This window comes from Mastigoproctus giganteus, chromosome 5, assembly GCF_048544385.1.
Source record: "Mastigoproctus giganteus isolate SK-2022 chromosome 5, ASM4854438v1, whole genome shotgun sequence".
In the NCBI taxonomy this organism is placed as follows: domain Eukaryota; kingdom Metazoa; phylum Arthropoda; class Arachnida; order Uropygi; family Thelyphonidae; genus Mastigoproctus; species Mastigoproctus giganteus.
In genome coordinates this window covers 94,686,909-94,703,699 of record NC_143579.1, presented here as the reverse complement: position 1 = coordinate 94,703,699, position 16,791 = coordinate 94,686,909, and the positions used below count along the sequence as shown (strand labels likewise).

Genomic DNA, 16,791 nt, shown 5'->3' with positions numbered 1-16,791 from the left:
ATGTTTCTTTTTTTCTGGACAATATATGCAAGAGGTATTGAAGGCAGCATATTTCTATTGTGTAATAACACAGCCTTAAGACTAACCTTAGAAGCAGCTATAAATAGTCGCCATTCTTCAGGAACATGTCTCATATTCATTGCTGCCATAAGACCATGAACATCCTTAGAAATAGTGAGTTCACTTTGTTTGATACAATTTATCATTTCAAGTATGAAATGTTGTCACTTTCAGAAAATGTTCTAGAAGATTCCACTGTTGTAGCCTCAAGGCTAAAAGCTCTGCCTTATTCTTTGTCAGTTCGAGATCCCTGATCAGGTCATTAACTCACTTTCTGTGATCCTATATGTGATTCAAAAGGATAAAGGTTTGGATCCCTTGACATAGACAACTACTGTACTTCTTCATGTATATCAAGTTGATGTTCATCAGCATCTTCATCTTAAATCAGAGTGTACAGAAAAGTAGTAGGGTGGTTCAGGAATAAGTAGTACTTCACCGTGAAGCAAGGGACAAATTGCAGATGGTATATTTGGGTACATCACTGTCCACTATTTCTTCATTGTCATTCCTTTTCTAATAGGAGACACAATACAGAAATAAAGTGAAGTGATTTGTTGGCTCTCTCCATATATGGGCACTGTGAAAGGCAAAAACACGCCCCTTTCGATTCACTCATGCATTGAGTTTTGATGAACAAGTAGTGCAGCATATGTGTAGAGCCCACTTCTTGTCCTGGTTGCCTACTTGACATCCAATGCACAAGTAGGCCTTTTGTATGGCTCGAGTTAGGGACACTTTCTTGAAGCTAACATGACTTCTGCACATATGTAACAGAAGTCATCTGGACCATTCACACAATTACGTTGCATATTAATCTTACACAGCTCAAATACTGCACAGAAAATAGGAATCTTACAGAGAATAACCATTAACCAGGAACAAATCAACTAGTATATAGCCATATTCGCAGATTACTGCAATGGAGTTAAAGAGGCATTTGAGGCAACAACTTATCACATGATGCAGCACAAGGCAACAGTTGCCAACCACGTGATAAAAGTGTGGTGGTACTGAAACTGCAGTGTTGCCATGCGTTTTACAGAGAGCTGTAGCTGATAATCAGAGGTGTATTGCTAAAAAAATAACAGTACCGGAACACTCGTTCTCCAGAAGACTATAAGATAACGCCACATTGACTGTACAGTAACTGAATCAGATTTCAGATTCACGGTTCATAGAACAACCAGTTCTAGCGTTCAGCTCATGGCGAATCAAAATGCAGCATTTGCACACATCGCAGTATATCTCATTCGCTGGATCTCTTTATCTAACACATTGTACTTTAGTAAGAAACATTCACGTTTCATTGCAAAATTTATATTTTTGTTTTTAAATAAATTTTTAAAGAAACCTATTAATTTTAAAGATTACTATTAATATATATTTTTAGTAGCAATGGGTAAAATAGATATTTCTCCCTCCCCTTTGATTATGCTGTTGTTTCATAATATTAGGTGTATCAATTTAATGATTTTCTATTATGACATTTAGAAAAAAAGTACCAGAACGTTGTTCCGGTGCACTCCAGCCCAAATACACCACTGCTGATAATGTAGAGTAACTCACTAATATGAGACCCCCAACTGTAATTCAAAAACAAGAGCCAATCAACAAATTTTAATGTGATTTTTGTGTTCAGCAGCATAAAATTAGTTAAGACTGGGTATTTTCATTTTCGTAACATTTTACGTGTCGACCAGTGCAAATAAAATAACCACTAAGTGGGAGTGATCACAGTGTATTAATTTGGGATTTACTTAAAGATGTAACTGCTGTTAATGGCAAAGTAAAGGGCTTTTGTTTTCAGAAAGGTGACTACAATAATCTCAGGCAGTTTTTAAATTATATATCATGAGGCCAACTGATGATTTTACAAACAGCAAATTCGAAACAGGAATTTTCTGTTCGTAACATCATCAGTTGAGGAAGTAATCCTAAAAGATATTGGGCCTTTTATACCAACTAAGATGTACTATTTAAGGCTTATACCTAACTGGATGTCTGATGAACTGATGAGATAAGTGGCAGAGAATACGGAGGATGCGGAAAGGTCAGGGAATGACCACCGCATATTCCCGGAGCAATACGGCCTTAGTTGCTAATGCTCCTAAAAACCAAACAACAAGAATGATATAAATTATCATGTGATAATTTATTATGTCTATTATCTATAAATTATCAGGTGATTTAAAAGCCTACAGCACATATAAACTAGTCTGCAATCAAGTGACAAAGGAGGTTGGGTAAGCTAAAGCAGATTACAAAGTCTCTGGCAAAAAATGAAAAGAAAAATAACCAAGATTTCTTTACTTATGTAAACACTAGAAAAAAGGGGGAAGGATCATATTGGTCCACTACATATGCATGGTTAAACTGTGGATGATCCTTCTCAGGTTGCTAACAAACTGAACAGATATTCTGCATCTACATTCATACATGAGGTTCTGCATCTACATTCATACATGAGGTTCTGCATCTACATTCATACATGAGGTTCTGCATCTACATTCATACATGAGGTTCTGCATCTACATTCATACATGAGGAACTTTTTATGGACACCAGAAGTGTATCCAATTTTAACAGGGTGCTAAATGTGATAACCGAATACTGTTCAATCTAAATATAAAAGAGGCACCTGGAGTGGATGGATCTATCCAATTATATTAAGGGAGGCAGCAAATGAGGTATGCAAACCTTCAGCCATGATTAGGAGAGCATCCTTGGATCCAGTCCACAGGGATGATCCCTGTGGACTGGTGATGAGCAGAAGCATCCCAAATTAACAAAAGCGATCAAAGGGTATATTGATTAATTAGGGACCTCTTACCTTGACTTCTGTTCCAAGAAAACAATTTTGAAGTCACTAGTTAAAGAACATAGGACTATCCAGACAGGAATGCAGTCATACCAAAATCACAGCATGTTAAGGGGCGATCTTGTCTGACCAATCTGATCAAATTCTATGATGCAGTAACAAAGGAATTGGATGCAAAGAATAATTTTAACATCATTTACTTAGATTTCAGGAAAGCTTTTGATACTGTACCACATAAAAAACTGCTCTACAAATTGAATTAGTATGGCACTAGGGACAAGTTAACACAATGGACAAAGGATCAGTTGGGTGAAAGAAGACAGAGTGGTTACCACTGCTCAATGGGAACTACTGTCCTGGAGTTCCCCAGGGTTCAGTGCTGGGACCACCGTTGTTTTCTATATTTATGAATGATACTGACGAAGGCATATCAGACTTAATGTCTAAGTTTGGAGATGATATGAGGTTGGCAGGGCAGTTAATGACCAATTAACTGCACTGCCAAGTAGTGGCAAATGAAGTTGCCTACGGGCAGCAGTAATCGCAGAATAACATACATACTAATTATCCTAGGTCTTTTCCATTCTTCACTACTTCACTGAAGGTAGTGGAAAATGGAAATGACCCTGGGATAATTGTGCACTACAAAATGAAGTTCTCTGAATAGTACGGACAGGTTCATGGGATTTTGTGAATGATATCAGAAATAACCCATTGTACAAGGCAGTGGTTAGGCCACATCTTGAGTACTGCATACAGGCCTGGAGGTCTCATTTTAGGAAGGATGTAGGTATGTTGGCATGGATACAGAGAAGAGCAATGAGTTCAGTGATAAAAACAAAATCATGCTCTTACAAGGTAAGGCTACAGTTCTGCCAACTGCAATATCTAGAGTCTAGGCATTGATGAGGATACCTGATTCAGGTGTTGAAGTGTTTGAATGTTTAGAGTAAGTACAATGCTCATGTGCATATTGTAAATGGCATCCTTCCTTCTACTCAGACTACACACGAGGGTGCATAAATTTTCATGTTAGATGTGTGGAAATTTGCCTTCAGCTAACTTAATTAATTGTTGGACCAAATTTCCAGATGGTGTTTTGGAAATGGGTAGTTGGACTAGACAAACTGATAGATGAGATGGATATGTGATATGGAAAATGTGTTTGATTGTTACTGTATAAGCTTGCTTTCTTGCATCATTTGCTGCTACTAATACTAACCCACAATTTGCATACACTTCTCATCCTACAAATGCCTTTTCAACTCTATGAATCTCAAAGAATCAGCTGATCAATGCTATCAACTTACTTCTATGCCTGCCACCAGAGATAATGGGATCCATCATCAAATTCCTCAGTCCCTACCCCATCAAGCCATTGCTAGCCATTTACAATATGAGTTTAGAGCACCACTCCTTCCATCCTCAATGAAACAGGTACAAAGTCTGGCCGCTCCTGAAAACCCAGCCTACCACACAATCAATTTAGGCCCATCATCACTGCCTTCGGTCCCTTCAGATCTTTTTAAAGGCTCTGCCCCAAACTATCTTGCACTGAATCACACCAGACTCTTCCTCAAATATATTTTGCACTAGGAATACACAACCAATCTTGTATACATTACTCACCATATCCTCACTGCCTTAGAAAAGAAGAGGACCTTTCAATAACCTATCCAGATATTTAATCTGCATCTGATGCAAGGCTGAAGGGCAATATTTGCCTTTCAGCCTTGCATTTTCAGAAGGATGCACTGGCTTCTTAGCATTAGCATTAGTAGAGGCATATGATGCAAGAAAGCAAGCTTATGCAGCATCCACCAAAAAAAAAAAAAAAAAACTTCCACTTCACCCCTCCGTTTGTTCGAAATACCTGTCCAGCTGAGCCTTAATTTAGGCTATCAACTTCCACAACAAGGGATGGAAGTCTGTTCCACCAACCAACTACCCGCTGGCTAAAGGCAAATTTCTGCACATCTATCTTTCCTCAATTTTAATTTATGCCCTCTCAGGTGATTATTCTGAACAAGAGGCAGGATCCCATCAGCATTGAGCATGCTCAAACCATTCACGACTTTATACACCTCTATCAGATCACCTCACTGGTGCCTCGTCTCCACACACTGTAATTTGCAAAACTTAAGCCTTTCTTCATAAGAGCAACCCTTTGTTCCATTCACTAATCTTGTTGCCCTTCTCTGTACTCGTTCCAGCAGCTCTACATCCTTCTTGAAATGAGGCCTCCAGACCTGTATACAGTACTCACGGTGTGGCCTGACCATTGCCTTATACAAGGGAATAATCACCTCCTTTTTTTTTTTTTTTTTTTGGTAGTTGTTGGCGCATCAGCTTCTGTGGCCATAATGCACCTCCCAAGGTTTTTGCAGTACTTTGATCCAAGACCGAGGCAGGATTCGAACCCGCGACCTTTGGGTTGCCAGGCAGGCACTTTGCCCAACCCAACTAGCCCAGTCGGCAATCACCTCCTTATCCCTGCTAGAAAAATTCCTGTATATCATTGATAAGACACCATAAGCTACTCTTGCAGCCTGTCTGCACTGCTCAGAGAACTTCATATTTGCCTGCACAATTACCCCCAGGTCCTTGTCATTCTCTACCACTGTCAGTGCAATACCACAAAGTTGATACGTTGCTCTGGGGTTGCTGTTTCCCATACGTAGTACTTTACATTTGTCAATGTTAAACTTCATTTGCCACCTCTCAGCCCATCTGCTCAAACTTTCCAGATCCTGTTGCAGCAGCATAGCATCAGTAGTAAACAGCCCTACCAACCTTCGTATCGTCTGCAAACTTGGACATTAAGCTTGATATACTATCACCAATATTATTTATAAATACAGAAAACAATAATGGACCCAACACTGAACCTTATAACCTTTCTTTTGAAATATACCCTGTTTAAGTGTGACAACAATTTCCTATCATGTGATATTTCTGCCGATGTACCCAAAATAGGAGTTCTTTCCTCGGCACTTGTTACAGCTGACACGGCCCTCTTCTATGATAAGTAAAAGCAACTACCTAATTTACAGCAATGATATTATCTATATTTCATCTGCAGACAGTGTCACAACAGTCTGAAGTGAAATCGAATCAGATATGTAACATTGTGCATCTATCCCATCATCCTTTATAGAGCAAAGTCTGGGTATCATCAGCCCCAACAAACAAACCCTCCCTGAATAATCTGGTACTTGAAATGGCCAACTCACAAACTACACCTCTTACCAGCAATCTGGCAGCTGCACTAAAGATTCCATAGCTGGAGCTCCTCTCATTCTGGACTGGTGTTTTTCCCTTTTGTGCTGCAGATGGTGGTGAGATGCATCTCAGATATAAACATTTAGGATATGTGCCATGAGGATCCCTCCAGAAAAATTGCACTCACAACCTTGCCTCCACACAACAGACCAGTGGTTTCCTAACTTTTATCACTCAAGTCACACTTGAAGTTAACCCCCAACAAACAAACCCTCCCTGAATAATCTGGTACTTGAAATGGCCAACTCACAAACTACACCTCTTACCAGCAATCTGGCAGCTACACTAAAGATTCCATAGTTGGAGCTCCTCTCATTCTGGACTGGTGTTTTTCCCTTTTGTGCTGCAGATGGTGGTGAGATGCATCTCAGATATAAACATTTAGGATATGTGCCATGAGGATCCCTCCAGAAAAATTGCACTCTCACAACCTTGCCTCCACATAACAGACCAGTGGTTTCCTAACTTTTATCACTCAAGTCACACTTGAAGTTAACCCCCAACAAACAAACCCTCCCTGAATAATCTGGTACTTGAAATGGCCAACTCACAAACTACACCTCTTACCAGCAATCTGGCAGCTGCACTAAAGATTCCATAGTTGGAGCTCCTCTCATTCTGGACTGGTGTTTTTCCCTTTTGTGCTGCAGATGGTGGTGAGATGCATCTCAGATATAAACATTTAGGATATGTGCCATGAGGATCCCTCCAGAAAAATTGCACTCACAACCTTGCCTCCACACAACAGACCAGTGGTTTCCTAACTTTTATCACTCAAGTCACACTTGAAGTTAAAGACACATTCACAGCACACTTAAATAGTGATTGGCATTGAACTTGGAGTTTTTCCAAACGTCATGGCACACTTGTAAAGGACCAGGGCACACTGATTGAGAACCACTGCATAGCCTAAGGAGATTCTGCCCATTGTAAATGCTTTGGATGATGATCCCCCCCCCCACCGCATGATCTCATCCAAGGGAAAAGCAAGGCAAACCAGCCGTTGAATTCTCTATCTCAGCATGATATCAGCAGTAGATCTCGAGATGTTGTGTAATATCCAGCTATATTCCCTAGTTCCTCTTCTGTTCTTAATGAAATTTATTTGTACCCACTTCTTTGTTATTTAGAATTGTAATCCCCTTGAGTCCCCATTGCCATGATAGGAATATTGCAAATATATTTCTATATAACAAATGATTATTTAGATTTTGGGTTGCATGTTGAGAGTTGTATATTTTGATAGTTTGCTTTATGTTTATTCAGTTTCTGTAAACTGTGATGTGTATTATTTTTACATTATAGATGTGTGCATATTATAAGAAACAGTATAGCTTGCTTTCTAATGGAGGGGATGATAACCCTGTGACAGGTGGCTTTACACTATCAGAGATAGGCATTAAAGTGATAGGTACAACATATTTTAATTCTAGCAAGGTTTGATTCAAAGTTTTATATTTGGATTCAGATTTTACTTAGATTACAAGTGTAAGGCATTATTCTCAAAAGGAATATCCCATATTTAAGAACAAAAATTAAAGCCTTTAAATTTGTTTCAAGAAAATCAGCTTAACCTGTTTACAAAAAAAAAAAAAAAAAAACACTAAATAAGGTAATGTTACCTAATTAATTATTCATTAATTAAGCATTTAGGAAACCTGAAATTATTAAATAACACTGTTTATCTAAAATTTGTTTTAAAAAAATTTAAAAAAAAGTTTCTCATATAAAGCTTTAGAGTCACAGTAACTGTCAGTAATGAGAGTTTTACTAAGAGAAGCTATCAGTCATGATTTTTAGAAACAAAGGAGAAATGAACATCATGGTGCACAATGTCTCAAGCTACAGACCAATCATGGAAAAGCTATGGGAATAACAATAAAAAAAAACCTTTAATATTTTAGTTGCCAGTCAGCCTCACCAATGACCTTTTTTCTCAATCCCTTAATTTTCTGATTGAAAATTAAGGCAGTGTTGCTCTGACCCAAGTTTCTTTTATATAGCAACCCTTCCTTCCCCTACTTAAAATCATGTTGATCACTTAGGATCAGATTGCCAACCCAACTTTGGCAGGGTTGTTAATGACACTAATGACAGTATGCTGCTGCAACAGGATATCTAGAAAAGTTGAGCAGATGGTCTGAGAGATGGCAACTGAAATTTAACATTGACAAATGTAAAGTACTGCATATGGGAAGCAGTAACCCCAGAGTAACGTATCAACTGTGTAGTACTACACTGACAGTGGTAGAGAGTGAAAAGGACCTGGGGGTAATTGTGCAGGCAGATATGAAGTTTTTTCTGAGCAGTGCAGATGGTCTGAAAGAGTAGCTCATGGTGTCTTGTCAATGATATACAGGAATTTTTCTAGCAGGGATAAGGAGGTGATTATCCCCTTGTATAAGGCAATGGTCAGACCACACCTTGGGTACTGTATACAGGTCTGGAAGCCTCATTTTAAGAAGGATGTAGAGCTGCTGGAACAAGTACAGAGAAGGGCAACAAGATTAGCGAATGGATCAAAGGTTGCGCTTACGAAGAAAGGCTTAAGTTTTGCAAATTACAGTGTCTGGAGATGAGGCACCTGTAAGGTGATCTGATTGAGGTATATAAAGCTTTGAATGGTTGAGCATGCTCAATGCTGATGGGATTCTTCCTCTTGCTTAGAATAATCGCCTGAGAAGGCATAAATTCAATTTGAGGAAAGACAGTTGTACGATAGATGTGTGGAAGTTTGCCTTTAGCCAGTGGGTGGTTGATTGCTGGAACAAACTTCCATCTGTCACAGAAGTTGATAGCTTAAATAAATTCAAGGCAGAACTGGACAACATTTGGAGCAAGTAAATGGGTGAAATGAGTTTTTTCTTTTTGGCTGATGCTATATAAGCTTGCTTTCTTGCATCATATGCCTTTACTAATGCTAACTTCTATTGCACTCGTCAATACATATGCTCAGAGGCTGGCTTACAAATGTGTAGAATAAAAAAAAAAAACAAGAGTAATTCCATATGGGAGGGGGTTCACTTAGCTGAAACTGGCTAAATGAAAAGACCCATAAGAAATTCACATCATAAAACAGAATTTTAAACAATGAAGAGCAACAATTATTGTAAAAAATTACTGAGCTACTAGAGACAGTTTTGTAAATAATTTAAACCATTTAACCTTTACTCTGAACCAATAAAGTGGTAATATTACTCAAAACTTAGTCTTAAAATACTAATTCACCTTCACTCAACACATTATGAAAACAATAATGAAATATTTATTGGTAAATATATATAAATATACAGTGGCAGTCCCAGGATTTTCTAAAGGGGGACTAAAGGGGGGGCCTGAATTTCAGAGAATCATTAAAGGGCTAAATTTCAGTTTTCAGAGAATCATTAAGCTTGAATCAACATGTAGCAGTAAAAAAATTCCACATTATTTTGATCATGGGAGGCTATAGCCTGTTTAGCCCCTATAAGAGACCACCATTGGGTGTGTCTGTATAAATAATTAAAATTAATATTAATATATTTTAAAAAATTGTATTTTATTTTAAATTAAAAAAGTTCACTTAAAGTATATTTTATATAACATTATTGCAAATACTTTATAACATAATGGAATATATATAAATGTTTTCATATAAAGCTGTAATAAAAATAGCCTAGAAAGCCAGGTAACTGACAAATAACCTTGAAGATTCACTGAAAATTACTATCAAAATAAAAATTAGCTAACAAGATACCTAGTAAATCATATTTTATAAAAATATACCAATAAATAATATATATTTATTTATTTTATATATAACAATAAAAATATTTTTATTGGTGAAAATGCACATAAATATTTTTATTTTACAATAATTTTAGCCGGTGAATCTTCTAGATTGCATTTCTAGGACTAAAACTATTTCTAGTTTGATAAGAAGAATCAGACATATGACTGGAGAAAAAAAGATTCTTTCACCAGTTATTTTTGAAATTCAGCCTAAATTTGCCCATCCCTTTGAAATTTTTCAAAGAATGAATGGAACTCAGGAAAGAAAATGTTTCATGTGGGAAATAAAAGCTATTAAAACAAATTTTTGTGAGTTTCTGTGCCTAGTCATTACAATCAAAATAAAAATTAGATGACAAATACCCAGAAAATCATAACTGGCTGCATGAATCAGTTTTCTGAAGAGCTGATTCTAGGGTCAAATACATGGAAACAAACAAAAGTGCACAGTCCACTTATAACTGTGAAACAAGTACAGTGTATATTATATGCAATGAATATGTAAAGTCCCTTGGCCACCTTAAGCCTGTGTTGAGCATAAAAAGATTTCTTAAAGGATGGTCAGTGTTTGACAACTTGGGAATACTGGTTGTGTTTCTCTTTTCCATCATTTCAATTCAATTTACCACCTAGATTTTTATTTTCAATATTTCTGGCCCATACAGTAAACAATGCAGTTTGAGAAAACAGATCTCCTCCAATCCACATTTATTACAAAAGCTGACCTGTATTACAGTATCTAAATTTGCTAAATTATATAACCTCTGTTGGTGACACAATTTCACTGCACTGGCCAACTAGTTATTGCTATCTATTATACAACAAAAGCAATAATATAATTTTCTTGTGGCAGCAATTTTTCTTCTGAAAAACTGCTGCTTCAAACATGATTTACTGTAAGAAGTTATCCTGCATCACCCCAATATTCCTCCCCATATAGCAAACATTGGATTATATCCAGCAGTTGAAATCTGATATAACGCCACATTTGCAATACAGGCCCAAAAAATTAGACATCAGAAAATAGTTTAAGTGATCTAATGATATTAAAAGATAAAAGTTCGCTTAAAAAAGCACCTCAAGAACAAATTCAAGTTAATGTAATCCCTGAAATACACTGCTGTCGTTGTTATGGGGGTTTAATGGTGTATAAGCTGCTTTGACTATAATGCACTTATTCATTTATTATATAAAGAAAAGAGAAATTTTCATGGTCAGAAAAAAAAAAAAAAACTGAAATCAAAAAAGATTAAAAAGTCTAGTTTGCCTGAGAAAGTTAAAAAATTCAGAAATATTTGACTTGTCACCAATCAGATTTTCTAGAATTATGGTTTATGAAGAGTAACCAGTGATAGCAAGGTTGAAGTTCTGTTTTGTTAATAGTAGAGGCAGTCAATGAGAATGCTTCACAGTCAGATTTATAGAACAATGTGGACACTGTGATGGATCATCTGAAATACAATGCATTGTTAACTTCTGCACTCATTATAAAACAATTTATTCTCTAATGGAATAAATACTTAGGTGGCTGCACTGAAATAACATATATTCCCACACTTAGCAATAAGCTGGTTTCGAGCAAGCAAAAGACTGTAATCTGCCTTATTTATTAACTCACCTTCAACACTTGTGCAAAGAAATAATCTTGTTTTGTATTTTGCCTATATCATTTTCTACAGTGTCCAAAATTGCAGGATATTCAGTGCAATACAATTCAAATACATTTTATTTTAATTTATTATATTTAAATGATGTAGATGTTTGATAATTATTTAATGCCTGATGATATTTTCAACACAAAAAAACACTCTTAATGCAACTGCTGTTCAGAATTATCTAATGTATTCTTTCAAATCAGTAGATAGGCAATCTTCAACAATGCAGTGGCCTCCATGGGCTCTGGATATGACAATTTACAACAATTCTCCATGAAATTATATTAAAGACAAAACTGCGGTTATAACTTCAATACAATCACCGAAAATTACGTAATTACCATTACTTTAGTACATCTTCAACACAATTTACCCATGCCGTGTAATACAATATAACACACCACATATGAAGGAAAATATCTTGTAATCTGGCATCTGTGTGCAGACTATGCCTGTCATGGCTTATACACAGATGCTTTGGATTACAAGTGCTATACAATAAATAACATTGACAACATAAAATAACAATAACCTAAAAAAAAAAAAAAAAATGTACTGTAATTGTCTGACTTGAATATTCTGGGACTTTTCAGACACCACGTAGATTTCAAAGATATTACTTCTATCTCGAACTGTATTATTATGTCATTCTATACTTTTTATTATTTTATTGTATTTCCTATTTTCATTAATACATGAACCATGTTCCCAAGAAGCTAGACAACTCTATTTTAGATGTTCTGTGTAGAATATCAACACAACCCATTTAATTTATTCAAATATATTAAGGCTGGTCATAGCCATGGGACCAAATGATCATTAACTGTATCTTACATAATCAAACCTCTACGCTGCCAAGGGGCCTTTGCATTTGCTGCTGCCCATTCCTCTCTCCTAGAATGAGAGACAGAGGAAGAGGCAACAGCAAATGCAATGCAATTCACCTGGATTTCAATCCAGCGTCCTTTTTCCCCTTCATTAGTCTCAACACCCATGCTTCCTTCAAGAGAAGTAAGATACTCTGTGGTAGGAATTATGTTAGTTCTGCCCTAAAGGCAGTTACAATTAAGTTGCTCCACTATCCACCAGGCTGTAACCGAATTTTGAAAGGAAAGAAAAAGGCTTTTTTTTTTTTTTTTTTTTTGGAATAATTCCATGTGGGAGCAGGAAACACGGTAGAAAGTCTGCAAGTGAAATGATTTTGTATAAAAAAAGTAAACTGTCCAAGATAATTTGCTTGTGCAGTCTTCGTAAGTTTTGAAGCATTATTGAGAAATACAGTATTTAGTTAATAGAAATTACAACTCGCCCGCACTGTTAGGTCTTAATTAAATGAAAGTAAAATTAAATTATTACTGTAATTATCATCTGTGACATTAGCTGTCATTGCAGTAGTCTTGATTCCAATAGTAGTTTAGAAAAACAGTACAGTTCCCTTTATTTCCGAAAATCAATTATCAAAATAAAACAGAATGAATTGACTACCTATGCTAAGTAAACATTCCCCGCTTTATACCTATTCGTAAAACTGAGCAGTGAAACTTATTTGACAAAAATCCCAATAATTTATTTATTCTTCCACCCAAACAAAAACAGAAAAATATTTGCCGCGCTCATCTCCTGTAAGAGCGTCCGATAACCCTCTAGCGGTATCATTTAACAATTTCAAAATTTCTATCTACTAGGTACACACACTAAACGGCCATTTTATTAGGTACACCAACTCTTTTTATAAAATGGGATGCTCCTTCACTAACAGCATCACTTGTTCATACGATGTGTTGCAAAGCAGGAAGGGATGTACGTATTGTCTTTATATAGTGAGAACCGGAGCTGTAATTCTCAATATGTTCTACGTTGATATCAATATTTGTAAAGTAATAAGAGAAGTTTACCTCAACATAGTACTTAGAACACTTCCGTATGATACTATGGAAGTATTCTACGTACTATGTTGAGGTAATCTTCTCTTATTATTTTACAAGTATTATATTTATGTATGGAGACTCCAGAAAATAAGTTCATCTCCGTCGTATTATTTTGAGCAGAAAGGCGAATCACTGTCAGTCAACAGTGTGCATTGTTTTATTTTTTCATGGTAGGGGTATACGTAAATAAAATATAAATGATCAAGGCATAATATATTATAATTTTAAAATATTGAGTTTACCTTGCACACATTTGGCATCTCTCATGTATACTTCTGTGTTGAGCGTCGGTGAAGACGCAAACCTTATGTGCTCCGCTTGTGCGTTTAATGGTGAATGAAATTCTCTATGAACAGTTCCTTGCGTAGTATCTACATGATCCTAGGGATACCAATTACACAGTGATACTCTTCTTTGACCTGTGCCTTAATCAGGTAATTATTTATGAATTATTTTTATATTAATAGTAATTGAACTATGGACGTTGGTCATAAAACCGCCTGACATTGTTTCAAGGTTATCGTTGATCCTGCAGGAATAGAGCTATTTGACTAGTTAGCCTCAGGAGTCGAAAACGGCCGCTACCCTTCTTCAGGGACTCTAATTCTTTTAATCTTTTAATTCAGCAATAACAGCGAGCTGCTTGCTAACGGCAATAATGACTCAGACTAAGAACACAACACTCGCAGTAACTGCTGGGACATGTGACCTCTGTCATACTTCTTCAGATGAAACCTTAATCTGCAGCAAATCAAAGCACAGAATATGCCTGTTATGCTCGGGATATTCAAGCCTCTCTCGCTTGTCACTGAGCAAAAGGAAAGATTCCTGGGAAAATGTTGTGTAAAGAGTAAACAAATAGGAACCACAGCAACGGCCAATGGGGAGGATGATACCCTCCCCCTTCGCAAAGAGAAGATAATGCATTGGTAGAAATATTTAATACTTTGAAAGAGGGCAATTCCGTAACCCATCACCGTTTCACTGATATGCGAAACAATGACTTGGAGAATAAAGAAGGTAATTTGGATCAGGAAGTTAGACTTCATTTGGAATATCAGCGATTCTGGACAAATGACCCACCCAACGATGGCAAGGGAAAAGCTGTGTGTTCACAAACACAGCCCGACACCACTATTATAAACAAATCGTGTTGTTGTATCTGTCCTGGCAACTACAACCATGTCAGCGCTGCCTTCTTCGAAAGGCACAAGCTTGAAATGCAGGCAGGAAAGAACATAACGGGAATACTGCAGGGGGACACACAGACATACAAAATATAAGAGAGGCATTTACAACACATCACAGGAGGGAATTGGTACAACCTGAAGACGAAGGGCACGAATACATGTGGGATTGCCAACACATACGGTCAGGTAGATTTTCTCAGTATGATGCAAGTCTTCGAAATGCGGCCCCTATTTTGATTTCCCGTATTTTGATTTCGCTACTTATGCCGTCCCCTTACGGTGCCACCTGATGCGGCCGCCTCTCTGTATCATAGCACGGCACGGCCCTGCATACGGTTCAAGACAAAACCAGGATGCACAAATAACAAGCGCAGAACTCGACAGACAATGAAACAATGCAAACTTAGGAAATTCCCAGGCCGAATGGGATCAGAATTGAATTCTACAGGCGGTATTAGTTCTTCCTCAGACCGATACTGCTGGGAGTATTCTATTCCCTCCTTAATGGTGCAAAAGTCAACTGTAAATTTGTTGAGGCAACTACTACAGTCTTTATTCTAAAGCAAAGCAGAGATCCAGTAACAATTGGCAGCTGGCGATCTATCTCCCTGCTGAATACAGCCTACAAGATTTTTGCCTAGTTCCTTAATAATAGAATTTTGGACAATATCAAACAGGTAATTACTAGTACCCAATCCCATTCTGTACCTGGTCGTAGTGTCTTAATGAACACGTGCCTCTTCAGCGACCTCCTGCAGCAAATACAAAACCAGCAGTTAAACATAGTAGTAGTACAGGCCGATATAGAAAATGCCTTCAATAGGGTCAGACACCGTTATCTGTTCGATGTCTTTATCAAGTTAGGGGTGGGACCAAATTGAGGGGGGCTATTAGGTGCTTGTACAGCTCAGCCAGAAATAAACTCTGTATCAATGGGTTCCTCACTGAACCAATTGGTATGGAGAGGGGAGTGCGGCAGGGCTGTTCAATGAGCACAATTCTGTTTGCATTAGATCTAGAACCCTTGTTACAGAAACTTGATCAAGATACAGAGTTGAAGTGAGTGCCAGTTCCGGGTGGGGGAAGACTTCAAATTAAGTCCATCGCCCACGCAGACGACGTGACCCTATTCCTGGCAGATACCATGTCTCTTCACATAGCGATCCACCTCTGTGAGACCTTTGAGGAATGGTCAGGGCTGCGATTTAGTAGTCAGAAGTCCTTCCTAAAGCTCTTCGGAGGTTGGGACCACTCCAGAATTACCAACGTGGTTCCTTCAAATGAAACTACCACCTTGTTAGGGGTACACTACAGACACCTTCCTGTAATTAAAATAGGGCAGATAAGGGAGAAAATGCGTATCACCTTTGACCAATGATTAACAGGTGTGCTCTCCCTGTTTGCCAGGTCCATAGTCATGGACCTAGCATGCCAATGCTAATGTATAACTTTAGTCTTATATACATAGATAGTAACTTATGTGGAAGTCAAACCAGTATGATGGCCACCTTCTGGGGGAACAGGCATCACGAGGTAGCTATGGGAGCAGAGGAACCGAGAGGAAGGCGGTTATAGCATTCCCCGACTTGATTGACTGTTGCTCTGTAAGACTATTAGCTTCTGCGGTAGAGATGCGGAGAGTGGTCATCCAGTCGGTTACTATATAAGATATCACTCTCCTGGGTTTAAAATATCAAAGGAGACTTGCTGCAGCCAGAAGCACTCTACTCTACAGGGCGATGGTTAGAAGGCCCTAAAGGATAAGGGGGCAATAATGGATTTCAGGGGCTGGAGGGAGAGAAAAATCTATAAACTAGTAGACAGTTTATTAACTGCAGGAAAAGTGAACCCGGAGCTGAGCTCCCTAGGTATCCGGATCGACACGTGCTTCCTGGCAATACAGAAAACTCCAGGCTGCAGATCACGCAAGGATTTTGCCTGGAGGATGGTATACGGCCGCATCCCAGTCGATGCAGTAACTTCCAAATTCAAGGTGGGTATGGTTAAACCTTGCCGTAGCTGCAACAAAGAAAAAGAAACAATCAAACATCTTTTCTGGAGCTGCAGGCTGGTAAGGGAGATCT

At 37.7% G+C, this 16,791-nt stretch overlaps 1 protein-coding gene across 1 annotated transcript in view; it reads right to left on the bottom strand.

Moving 5' to 3' along the window:
- The window catches only part of LOC150085574 (catenin alpha-like), a 707,146-nt gene extending 693,983 nt beyond the window's left edge, over nt 1-13,163 (bottom strand). The window contains exon 1 of the mRNA XM_090373354.1: nt 13,075-13,163. The gene's annotated coding sequence lies outside the window, so the exon portion shown is untranslated. The remainder of the gene's footprint in view (nt 1-13,074) is intronic.
- Between the last annotated feature and the right edge of the window lie 3,628 nt (nt 13,164-16,791).